A 12057-nucleotide genomic window follows, 5' to 3' on the forward strand; every position below is an offset into this window, starting at 1 on the left:
GAATAAATATAATTCATTTTAATAAATAGAGAAAAGGTTTGAATCTATCCAGGGCCAAGCAGGATAACTTTACAAAACACAATTACTGTCTATTGGGTATAAGTAAAGTTGTACATTACTTTTAGATGTATCATTATTATTTTTAATAAAGTGTTTTTTTTTTAATTTTTTATCTATACTATTATATTTTGTTAGCACGACGACGAGCGTTGGTACACAAAAGCGTGTTACAAAAATCAATATAGAGTTTAAATTTTACCAGTTTTGATTAGAGATGTTTTGAGTGGCATTGTTGGGTTCAACAATGAAACCATTGAAAGCAAAATTACCATTGCAGGAATTAACTCAGCTATTTAATCATTAAAAAGGTCAGTTAAGCTGATGTCAAAGTATTTTAATCATCTAAAAATGTTTTTTGTAACAGCGTAAGTCAGTTAAAGTATCCGCGCTAAATCAGTAAAAAATAAAGATATTTGTCATCTCAAAAAAAAATAATGCATGCATTCAAAATTGCTTTTATTGTTTAAAAACGGCTGTTTTTTATCTGCTCTAGCAGCCGAACACAATTTTTATAAAATAAGACTCTTTTTCTCTTTTTAATTATACCATCGAAGCAGGGCAGACAACAAAATCTCCCATTCAGGGAGCTTTGGATATATTAAAAAGAAAGCAGGCAGCTGAAAATCAATTTCTCACAGACATCTCGTGTGAGGACTTTTCTGAAACCCTACCAGTATTCCTTTACAGACAATTACGTTTTAACATTTACATTCAAGTTAAAAATCAGATCTTCAGGAGGTTCTCAATTTGGACTGCAACCTAGAGAAAGGTGATTTACCTTCAGACTAGCACAGATGCTGGAGCCGCCGCTTCTCTCTTCGCATCTATTGAATCCAGAGCTCAACCTGCATCAGAGACACTTAAAAATTACTGATGCATCTAAATAAACTTCTCTCAATGGTCGCCCAACAAAGAAAAATTATGATAAAGCTATGATATATAAAAATGCAAAATATTTCCCATAAAATGGCTAAGGAAAGATTTATTGCTTGAAATGAAAATATAGTTGCACACATATACTACATGCATAATCTCACACAGTTGGCACAAGCGTTGTGCCAATCTGTAGCACAGCTGAGAGCAACGCGGAAGTGAATGCCACTCGCACAGGAATCACAAACCTTTTTATTGCCAAAAGTGCAACAATTTTTATACTTGTTATGTAATAAATCTAAATACTTTCAAGAATTATTGTATAATGCATTGAAATTTTAAATATTTTTTTTAATTTAGTAAGATAAATTAATTAGAAAGTATATAATATAAATTTATTTCTTAACCTAATAAAATATTTATTTATGCCCTTGCATTCCTTAATATGGAATTGTATTATATATTAAAAGAAAGAATTACAATTATTTTTAAATTTTTGGGTAGAGAATTAAATATTATCAAAACCTATATAACTTCTTAGTTTTAAAAAATGAATTTCACTTTTAACCAAAGCTGATCGCAAAAAGCATATAAAATGGTTTGCAAGAACTTAAAAATTACTCATTTTTTCATGACACTTCTTTTAGCAAGTGAGAGCTAATATAATTAATAGTTTTTTTACCGACATCAGTTCTAAAATTAACGTTTTTTCACTACTACTTTACTTTAAAATAATAATTAAACGACTTGTTAGGACTTATTTTAGTATCGAAGCTAACATTAACACCTATTGTCAATTTATATATGTAGGTGTATGCTTTAAAAAAAATTAACAAATCTGAATAATGTGACTTAAATGGATTTCCCAATGAGTCATAATGTTTATTATATACTATAAAAACAAGAATTTGAATATGAAATATTTAAAATAAAACAATTATGGTGAGCACCTTAAATAGATATAAACTATCTCACATATTTTTTCCAGCTTCTCATGGCTATAAGTAAAAACAAAACCAAAAGCTAAATAGCTCGTGCCATAGGAGCTGACTTTTGCCGCAACCCCAAGGAATAAGGGACGTGATCGCAAATATTTAAGACAATCTAAAACTTTAGAAAGCGCTTTATTTAGTAGACGTTACAACCAAGTGAGTAACGATTTGTATTTTAACGCTTTTATTGATCTGCATAAGTTTTTAAATTATTTTTTTAATTATATCAAATAGCAAGGAGTACTATGGTTCGCTAGAATTTCAAAAAATGGTCCTTATTCTGTTACAAGAACACTTTATTTGCCATCGCCGACTTGCTAGGAATAGAAAGGAGATTTTCAAAACCAAATCTTTTTAGATTTGGATGACCAAAGTTTCCATCGGTTGGTCATCCATTTTTATTTGGTTTTGAAAAGTGATTTGTGTAGCATAGTTGGCAAATTTAATTTGTTTCTTAATATTAATTTATATTGGTTTTTGTAATCGGGATAAATTATTATAATTTTATATTCAATAAAAGGCAAGGTAAAAAATACATTTAATTATTTACTAATAAAACTCCTATACCACAGTTCATAAGAATAAAGGAATATATATAAAAAATAAAATAGCATAAAGTATCGCGACTTACGTAGGGTTGACATATGGAAATTGCAGCGCATATAACACGCTTCTGTTATTGCTGAAACTTCCTCTTTCGTGCAAGAAAATCCACCATGATATATATTTAATATTCATTTGCATTCGTCACCCATTGAAGAAGCGAAGATAGATGCGAGTGGAGAGGAAACGAGAGTATTTTTATATTAGGGGTAATGTGGAAATTTATGAAAATATGCGATGTTGGAATAATAAAAGGAAAGAAAGCGAGAACCGCGCTCGCGTAGTTTGGAATTCCCGTCGCCCGGAAGGGTTGCTCGGAGGAAAGTGGAAGCAATGACCCGGAACCGGATGAGAATGTGGCGGGGTGAAAGATAAAATAAATTATATAACCATCTGTACTACCTGCACGCTCCTCGCGCTCTCGCGATGGGTTGCTTTAAATTTTATAGGAGATTGAAGAAATCTTTCGCCACTAGTGTAATTTGAATCGATTTTGTCACTTAGAACAACAGCTTTCAATGTAAGTGTTTTTTTTTTATATATGTATTACTACAATATTTGTTATCTATTTTAAGATATGTTTGCATACACCAATAACACTTACTAATTATTTATTTATTTATTAAAATTACATTGGAATTGAAAAAAAATAGCAATTGATTATATTATTAAATAAACTTAATTTATGTTTACAATTTAATAAAAATAAAAGAATATAAAATACGAAAATATGACAATAAAACACTTCTTTTATACAAAAATATGCTTTAACGGATTTGAAAAATATTTGTGAATACAATTGTTATCAGCCGTGTATACCATGACTAAAATTCGCAGAATTCGTTAGTTGAACTAAATAAAATGTTTAAAAGGTTTATTATTTTTTAACGCTTATTTCAAAAATAAGTGTGCATCGCAAATTTTTGTTATGTTTATGTTACATTTTTATATTTTTTATTTCAAGACATAAATATTTTATTCATATTAGTTGTTTATTGTACTGTGAATTACACAAAGAAAAAAAATAGTCTTGGTTTGTTGAAGTTTTATTTTCACAATTTAATAAAATACGTTGGTGGCTAATATTTTTAATAAAAATACGTAAAAACGCTTTACAGTTTAGGCAATAGAAAGAAGAAAAATATGGGAGAAAAAATAATAAATTAAGTGATGATTTGATTATAATTCACTATAGATCTAGAACCATTGGTATGTGTTAATAATAAATATTATGAAGAGAAGAGGGCCCAGGTTGGACCCTCGAGGAACCCATAAAGAGCTGAAATACTTTTTTGACAGTCTTCCACCATAGGTAACAAACTCTCTACGAATCATCCAAGCAACAAAGTTCCGACTATTTTTTAAAAATAACACATGACAAACCTTGTCGAAGGCCTTTTCAATTTCCGCATATACGGCGTCTACTTGTATTTTTTCACCGTTTTAGTGGAAGACCGAATGTTAGTAACAGTTGCACTGGTGAGACGAAACCCATGTTGTTGGTTTAACACAATTTAGTGAAGGAAGGCGTATCTATATATAATTATTTTAATTGAAAAACATTGTTATGATTATGGAATAAAGTACTACAAAAAATATTTTGATATAGACAACTAAGAGAAAGAAGCACATTTTTAATATTTTTAGATCTTTAGTTGAATATTTTGCAATCAATATGTAATCCTATATTTTAGTTCTCATATTAAAATTAAAAATAAATAGTTTAACTACAGAACAAATCATTCATTCTAGTCGCCATTAAAAACACATATCCCTTAGCCACGTAACCTCGCCGCAAACATAACACACGTCTAACCCACCTGACTCAGATCTTGAGTTTACTCAGCACCGAGTGAGTGGCCGATGTAGTATACTTGGTGACACGACAATTAACAATCGGACACGAAATGGGTCGGACCCCCGCCGCCGGCGTTGACCCCTTAATAAGTCGATGACGCCGAAGGTGACTTGGCCAGTCTACGGCTAATCCATGGCCTAGGTTATTTATCGGCCATTAATATTAAAGAGCGCGCTACCGGAAAATGCACGTATTCTTGGAGGAAGGTGTGATTTCCCACGAGAAATTGCTTCCCCCGCAAAGACGTGTGCCAGGGTGTATAACGTTATTAAGGTCGTTCCGCGGAATGAGCGCCATAGTCCGGCGAACTCACCAGGCGATTTGAGAAATGGCCGAAGGCGTTGTATCTACGGGTCGTTTTTTGCCAATTTATCGCCAAGTCGCTCGAGTGATTTTTTTGCTTTCAACAGACGCTTAAAGGTATATTCATGATGGTAGAAGAGAAGCTTGATAATGCTAATCAGGGATGGCCAAAATTTAAACAACCAGGGTCTACGTAAGGTAAAGGTTTTAATCATAGATTCCAAAATTTATTTAACTCACTACCTCATTTTTATAATAAAAAAATCGCAGGAATTCTACATTTTTGAAAAAAAATGATTTATATTGACAAAAAAATATTAAAAAAAAAATAAGATAAACAATAATTTTGGTTAAAAATAATTTTAACGTAAAGGTATACTGTCACCAATTTAATTTAATAGTAACATACTTAAATCACAGAATTTGCCAATTTCAGTTAAATTAATTTTATTATTAGTCAACATATTTGTTACCCCTTTAAACTCACGTTTGACAAAATATTTTGAAAGCACACAACAAAAAAATTTGATACTGTAGCCCATAATGCAGGAAAAAGTATAGGTATCTCTCTTCAAGTCAAATTTCTGAGAAACTTTTCGGAATTTTTATTCTGGTTCCTCATTTGATTATTATATAATTATATATTACTTATTCTCCTAATTTAAGGAATTTTTTTGTGTTTGTACTTGAAAACAAATCCAAAATCCAATCGGATATATTCATTTTAAGAATAGCATTAAATTTTTAATGATAGTATGAACCTCTAAGTACTGATTTTATGTAATCATATCGTTGTCATGTCTTTTTACTGTCGAAAAAATTTGTAAGCTTTCTAAATTTTCTTCATTTTATTTGAGTATTATTTTAATTAAATTTACTTTTCATCTTGCAGATAAAGATTTGTTTTAATATTTTTGTTAAATTAGTTTATTACATAAAAAAAAAATATTTTAATCAAGTTGGTTCGTGAATTCATCTTTGTTTTCTAAATACATAAAACATAAATTGACTTGCTTACTGAAGAAAAAACAGATTGCCAAAATTTTAAAATGGATTTATAAAACACAAATTATTCTGTTTTAAAAAATTCTAGAAAATACGTAAATAGGTTATATTTATAAAAAAAATAGTAAGAATAATATTTTTACGTTCTTTTATATACAGAAATCAACCTAATTCTTGCGGTCTTTCCAGGACGGAACATATACCATTAATTTTACTTAATTGACCTTCTTAACGATGTTACCGAAACTATAGATTTTATAATTCTACAATGTAAATAATGCTAATGTTTCTTCTTATTCTATTGATTTCACTTAGTTTACAAAGCTTACAGAACTGATTATTATTATTTCAGAAAAAGATGTTTGACTCAATGTCACTTAAAATACAACTAAGGATATTTTATCAAGCACATAGTGAACTCACAAATTTAATTAACAAAATGTTAATATTTTATAATATAAAAAAACACAAAAAACTTTGATTCGTAACGTCTTAGGGTCGAGTTTTATACATCCCGAAAGTGTTCTAGAGTCATAATGCGTAGCCGGTTTTTCTCCTCTTTATACGAGGCCCGGGCGTAAAATAAAGCAAAAAGGAAAAGTAGAACGAATAAAAATAAAAGTTCTTCTTTTTCTTCTTCATCTTCTCATCTCACTCCCCTTTCCCCCTCGCGACAGGATCATGTTGCGAACAAACATTTCACGGCGCGGCGCGGCGGACCAACTTTTTTCTCCCTTCAATAGCCGATTAACTCGCTCTGTTCAAAGCTGTACGCGAAAGAAAAATAAAACATTGGGCCCAAAAGTTGGGACCCGTGCAAAATGCTGGAAAATTATAAAATATTTGTGCTTCGGAAGTAATATATTAAAAAGCGTCGACTACCTATGAATCAGCAAAAAAGCTTGCGAGCAATAAATTCACATAAATGTATAACGATAGAGAGTGGTGAAAATCGGTGACTAAAACCTAAAAGACCTTGGTTGAAATCACACATAGACCATTATTTTTAAATGTCTATCGTTACTGGGAGTTTTTTTTTGTAAGAATATAAATCGCATCTTAGAATAAAAGAGATTTAATCGTAATTGGAAAGTTTTTTAAAATTTAATTGTTAAAATAAAAAGACTACCGCCAGATATTTTTAGAATTATTAAAGTTAGATAACAAAATACTGATATTGACACTATATATTATTAACTCAACATTAAAAACCATCATTCTGCTGTCTTGAATCTCGTGAATAGTATTAGAATTGCGTGTCCAAATCACGTCGGTGGTCACCACTGTTGCGATTGATTGTTACCATCGATTTTGAAGCGGCACTTGTTACGTCACAAGTATAAATATTGTTTTAATATTTTTTTTTTCTTTTTTAATTATATTTAAGATAGTATAAGCAAATATTTTACTAATATTTGGTCGATTATTACTGGAAAAAATATGTAAGATAGTGCTCTTCTATTTTAGGTGTGCACATAAAATTATTGCATTATTTAAATTGGATAGTTATTTTCGGTATATTGATCTCTATATGTCAAGTATATTTATCATATTTTTTTATAATATAATTCTGAGTCTGCTGCTGGAGTCCAAACGTATGGCTAATCTAGGCCTTACAGATTACAATATTTTGACCTTAGTTATAGCTAGTGAAGGTTAGACCTATAGTGAGCATTTAAGGTAATCCTTGTACAATAGATATCCGCTTCTTCGAGTGCTTTACATAATTCAAGTACAGATACATCTGGTATCACACTTAACGTTACTAATGTATGCATCACTTTAATATATTTTAATCTTATTAGACATCTTGATTCATATCTCTCTAATGCTCTTAAATGTTTTATTTTGCTATTATATGTTATTATATAACATCAATAGTTAGTATATACATATATTATTATTTGCTTTATATTAAAACACATAAATTTATTTCATCTATTAGTGTAATATTTTCTTTTGTGTTTTGAAATTGCTTTCACCATTTTCTTAACAACTGTATTTGTAAACTCAGAATATACCAATCGTCCCGGAGGACAAAATTAGCAAATTTTCCAAGTAATCCGTTGACGGGCGATTCACAGAATCCAGCGGGGATAATTTATTCTGAGTAAATTAATGCGGATTTTGTAGTGTTAGTTCATTTTATGTTGCATTGGTGAATCGAAGTTGGAGTAGAGAATAATAAAAATGCGCTCTAAATGCAAATTTATCTCAGCTAAGCCTGGAAAAACCTCTTATGGTCGCCGCTTGCTCAAGCTCAAAGCTGGCTTTGGCCGGACACGGTAACGTTTTTTTGGTCGTCAGCCGTTGAAATGGACATTACTCATTTGGGCTGAATATGGTATAAATTTATACTGGTAATTTGGTAACAAAAAAATGTATAGCGACTGGAACGGACACGTGTATAATTCGCGTTGGGTTACCGCAAATTACCATATAACCGAGCGTTTGATTTTAACCTTTAAATATTTACCAGCTAAATATTTAAAAAAATTCTAGTGTTGTCAAACATTCCTCACATATGCTTTTTTATTTTTAATTACATAATTGATATATATATATATATATATATATATATATATATGTTAAAAATAAAGTGTGTTTTTTTTTCACACATGTTGATCAAGCATGTATTAGAAACTCAAACATGTATTACAAATATTTCAAAATCAAAGATGTATTGAAAATATTATAATCTCAAACATGTATTACAAATATTCTTAACAAATAAATTTGTTTTAATAATTTTATATTGTCATCAAACTGTACATATATTATCAAAATTAATTCGTTTTTCTAATAATATATATGACTTATTTTTAATTAATAGTCTATATGTTGTATTTATAATTTATTACGTGCTTAAATTCGATAACATTTGTCAAGATAAATTCACGTTCACATTCAGCACTTGATGTTTGAAACTTTCCACAAATATCATATAAAAGTGAAAGTTCCTTATACTCTTCATCCTTAAGGACATAGATAATTATGTCATTAAATGTATCTATACAACCAATTTTATATTTTTCATTAACTAAAAACTTATTATTCGTTATTATTTTTAATACATGTGTACTCATATCTAACACACTTTTTTGTGCTTTTTATTCAAATTGATTTTCATGACATGAAGATATAAAAACATTTTAATTAGCTATGTCTTTGTCTAAAAACCTTTTAAAATAAGTGATTTTTTAAATTAATAAATTCAAGAATTCCAGTTAAAAGATCTATATTTTTGTTGGAATTTGCAAAATATGCAGATTCTTTAATCAAACTAAAAATACAGCACAACCATTAATGCCCTAAAGGAAAGAAAGACAGATAACTATAAAATGTACAAGTCAATTATCAAACCAGTATGGACATACGGGATTCAACTTTGGGGTAGTGCCTGTGCTTTCACCATCGCCATCATCCAGAGATTCCAAAACTAGGTTCTACAAATGAAAGTCGACGCTCACTGGTATGTTCTTAATGACGTAATACATAACAACCTTAACATAGAATTCATAAGAGATGAAATGGCAAACAAATACACGACATACGGAGACAGACCAAAATCCACCCAAACAAAATAGCAACCGAACTACTTAGCTTGATATGACGACACCAGACGACTTAAACGATTTAGACCATCTGACATACCTGACAGACGTGGCAGATAATAAAAATGAAATAAGTATAAACAAATAAATTAGTATTATATAAAATAAATTAGATTTTGTAACAGTAAATATGCAGAGGCATCCAATGGTCAGTATCATAATAAAAAATACTAATTGTTTATGTATAGAGAGATTGTAAATAAAAAAAATGTATTATATATGAAATTTAAATTAAACTGGAATTTATAAAATCTCTTATAAAAAGATTGACGTAAATACTTTCAGAATGACGTACATATATTTTATAGTAAAATATGTTTGATTTATTTATAATAAATTTAATAAATATTTCATTTAAAATCTATTTATAAAACCTTCATTGTAAGCTCTACTTAATAAGTCTCTCCTTTCGTTTGTATTAAAAAATCTTTTTACATCTGAAATAAATTACACAAATTCCGTTCGACTTGCAATTTTTCCCTCGTCAAAGACGGTAAAAAGACGTCGATTCCAGCGCCGAATTTAGTGATTAGGCAAAACGACGGAAAAAGACAATGCTTTTCTTTCTTGGTCCGTTTTAATTCAATTTAACGTGAAATCGCGGTCCAAAGGGAATATTTAATTTGATTAACATGAGAGCAGAAGCAGATGGGCCAGAGACAGAGTGTTTTGCCGGATTTATCATTCAGTAGAAATAAATACAGTGGAATCTTGCTTAACAAGTATGGTTCGTTCCAGAATCTTACTCGTAAAGCAAAACACTTGTTAAGCGAAACATTTTTTTTTATATTAAGCAATGTAAAATGACAGCTAAATATCTTACGCTCACAAACCTTATTACAGATCGGTTTTGCCACAATCAAGGACTTTCCAGTATTATTCTCTTCACTCGTAATGCTAAAAGGTGCTTTGTTTTGCTCGTTAGAAGAATTTTATGCTAGGTGCTCCTTAGGCGAGGTTCTGCTGTATTTTCATAGTTCAAATCAGACCTATAATGTAAAAGCGCTGTAGTGCTAGGTCCAGACAGTCTTCCCTTATCGCTCGCCAATGACTGGAAAATATTCCCTTCTACTTAGTATAAGATATATTCGTAAAATATTATAATTAAATTAGAAACTAAATGAATAATTATAAGAAAAAGTGTTTTGTCTTTTATTTCAACCGCCGAGTCTAATGTATAAATATATATCTATATTTAATATTTATTTCATAGTGATGTGTTAGTAACCCCAAGAGTCGCGGGTGGAAACTAGTGATAATTTTATTAGATTATTTTACATATATTGCAGCTACTATACTGGGCGATAATCGATTTCTCCGAGCAGCGGTGGAGTAGCTGGCGCAGGGATGATGTCCGTGGAAGATCCTTAAGGATCTTGTAGGTGGCACTGACAGCGTATGGAAGCAGTGCCTCTTGCTGCAATGATCGTGCTCGGGAGTCTCAGGTCGTATCTTCGCGTCTGTTGGTGGGGACGCATCTGCCAGGCTGGACAAATCTGCTAGTATCCATAACATGATGAAAAGATAACTCAATATCCATACAAAAAAGCACACAAACGACTAAACAAATATAAAAGTTACACTGGTTTAACTATATTTTTACAGATCAGAAATAAAATCATTTAAATAATTTAACCATATAATGCACTGGAAAACATTACGCATGTGACGGATAAAATAAATTTGATCAAGTTAACGTCATATTCAATAGCAAAAGACCACTCTGTATAACGTGCTTTACATTTAAATCAAATTGTATGCGTAATGGCTTTCTCTTTTAAGTATAAAAACACATTTTAAAGCATTTACTTATGATGACAACTTATGTATTTTTGATTGACCTTAAAATTAAGACTTTGTAGAAAAATGTTTGTGTATTTATTATTTTAGGTATTAGCTAAAGCATCTGTGCTTGGTGGACATTTAGTCTGCTAAATGTCCACCAACACCTGATGGACCTCATAGATCTACTGGTCCTGCAGGTGCATAAGAAGATTACGGCGTATCAGGAGTTGAGAAACTAATTCTAGTTTTGTCATGCAATATTTTGCCCTACTGTAGACAAAATATTTTACATGAAAAACTCAATTTTTAGTTTTTTTTAAAGTTATTACATAGACTTACGTAATTTATTAAATATCCCTATTAATACAGACGCAAAATATTTTTTATTCTAAAAAGAGACATTGCAAAAATCTCAGCTATTAATAAATAAACAAAATCGTAATTTAACTCAATTAGAGAAATTAATAAAGAGATAAAAAAAATGAAGAGTAAAATAAAAATCTGATACACATTAAAAAATAATGATTTTATTACAAATAAATCAAATAAAAAGGGTTTTTATGACACGATAATGGTCGTAGTTTTATTGATATAAATATAAAACTTATTCTTAAAATAAATCCTAATAATAAGTCTGATCCCTCATGAATTTTTAATATAGTGGCAATTCATTCTTTAAAACAATCTAAAATAAAAAATAAAGAGGTGAAAACTGTTTTTTTAACGTCTCAAATTAATAAGTCTGAGGTTATGGGTTCTAGCCCCGGCAGCGCTTTATTTTTAAAAAAATGCGCAAATACTAAAAAATCCGGCCTCAGCTGCAGTGAGATATATTGTTTATAAATTATATTACACATAATAATTTATAGTTACTAATATATATGTCACCGATTCACAGACTGGTAGTTAATACTTACCTGTTAAAACTTAGTTGGTACAGATTTACTTTTACATTGAGATTACG

General features: G+C 30.0%; 1 long non-coding RNA gene across 3 annotated transcripts in view; it reads left to right on the forward strand.

Moving 5' to 3' along the window:
* Positions 1-11175, forward strand: part of LOC148230295 (uncharacterized) — a 36940-nt gene extending 25765 nt beyond the window's left edge. Inside the window, exons 3-6 of one of the 3 annotated variants that reach the window (XR_015811138.1) lie at positions 30-2081; positions 2160-4876; positions 5424-7031; positions 10598-11175. This is a non-coding gene — a long non-coding RNA (uncharacterized LOC148230295). Of the gene's footprint in view, positions 1-29; positions 2082-2159; positions 7032-10597 lie in introns of all 3 variants that reach the window. The other 2 variants (XR_015811137.1, XR_015811139.1) reach the window with 2 other exon arrangements.
* The last annotated feature ends 882 nt before the right edge of the window (positions 11176-12057 follow it).

The sequence above is a fragment of the Plectrocnemia conspersa genome, unplaced genomic scaffold (genome assembly GCF_051122295.1).
Source record: "Plectrocnemia conspersa isolate PC_06_02 unplaced genomic scaffold, ASM5112229v1 ptg000010l, whole genome shotgun sequence".
NCBI classification, from domain to species: Eukaryota; Metazoa; Arthropoda; class Insecta; order Trichoptera; family Polycentropodidae; genus Plectrocnemia; species Plectrocnemia conspersa.